Genomic DNA, 1,626 nt, shown 5'->3' on the forward strand with positions numbered 1-1,626 from the left:
TGCCGCGCCCCCGCGGGCCCCGCCGGGACCAGCCGGCGCACGGAGACGCGCGGGCAAATACACCCGGCACCCCGGGGAGCGCCCGGTAGCCGGAGCTGGCACCCCGAGGGAGGGGTGCTGGTGTGTCCCGTATCCTCCCGCAGGCAGGGAGAGGGCAGAGGAGGGGGCCCGGAGGCTGCTCGCCTCCCGCGCCGGCTCGACGGGGCGGGGGAACAAAGCTGGCACCGAGGGAAGAGCTAAATTTAGCCCGTTTCCCTGCTAGCTCTGAACTGCGGCGCTGGGCTCCAGCCGGCCGAGGTGCCACCATCGCTGCGGTCCATCTGTCGAGCCGTTCCCCAGCCCCCTCCAGCCCCCCCAAGCCAGGGAGGAGGGTCAGACCCCTCCAGGGCCAAGGGGGTTGGGGGCTGCATCCACGCTGGGCGTCACCTGAGTGCCTCCCAGCCTCTGGGGGACAGCGGGGTACCCACGTTTGTGGGGCAGGAGGGGAGGGTCCTCTCCTGGGGGAAGGGGTTCTTGACTGGGAGGATGATTGCGGGGCGAAACGGTCGCTGGAGCAGGGGTGGTCATTGTGGGGAGATGGTTTCTCGCGGGGCAGATGGGCATCACAGGGAGATGGTCTTTGAGGGGGAATAGTCATTGAAGGGGAAATGGTCATTAAGGGGGAGATGATCATTGCGGGGAGGATGGTCATGGCAGGAGAGATGGTCCTTGTGGGGAAGATGGTGCTTGAAGGCAAGGTGGATCTCGCAGGGGAGATGGTTGTTGCAGGAGGGATGGCTCTTGCAGGGGAGATGGCTTCTTGTGGGGGAAATGGTCATTGCAAGAGAGATGGTCATTGTAGGAGAGATGGTCCTTGCAGGGGAGATGGTTCCTCCTGAGGGAGACGGTCCTTGCAGGGAAGATGGTTTATTGCAGCAGCAGTAATAGGGGCCTGACCAGGCATCCCCACCCCTGCCCACCTCAAGGGCACCGTGCCATGTTCTGGTGCTGAGGGCTGAACCTATCAAGGGTCCCACAGGCTCCAGGACTCCCAGGCCTGGCGGATGCCACCAGCCGAGCGGGCGCTGCACTACAGGAGACCCCAGTGGCAGTGGCACATCCAGGGCCAGGTCCAGGAGAAGGGCCACATCCCCTGACTCAGCACCATCCCCAGAAGCATAGGGGTGTCCTTGGGGTCCCTGTTGCTAGGACCAGGGGGATTGCAGGGAAATGAGCTCCCCAGCCACCTTCCTGCAGCGCTGATGGGGAGATGCCAAGATCTTTGGCACCCTGGTTATAGCCCAGTGGTCCTGGATCCTCCTTCCCAGTGCCAGGGCAGGTGTCTGAGCTTGCCCTGGGGATGTGACACCCTGGGATGATGTGAGAGGGCAGAACCCAGGTGTGTTTGCCCCACGTGCCAGCCAATCCCTTCCTGGCACTGCCGTCTCTTCCTGCAGCACCCCCAGAGAGCGTTGGAGGGACATGTCCCCTCACCAACTCCCTGCTTGGGGGGCACCCCGAAAAAACCTCTGGTAGCCCCACGAAGGGAACTGGCGGCCAGGCAGCTCGTCTGGACCCGTTACCTAAGATGAAACCCAGGCGCCATCTGCTCCATCTCTTAATTAAGAGCATGGCAGAAGAGTCAGG

This window comes from Corvus brachyrhynchos, unplaced genomic scaffold (assembly GCF_000691975.1).
Source record: "Corvus brachyrhynchos isolate BGI_N302 unplaced genomic scaffold, ASM69197v1 scaffold65, whole genome shotgun sequence".
Lineage (NCBI taxonomy): Eukaryota > Metazoa > Chordata > Aves > Passeriformes > Corvidae > Corvus > Corvus brachyrhynchos.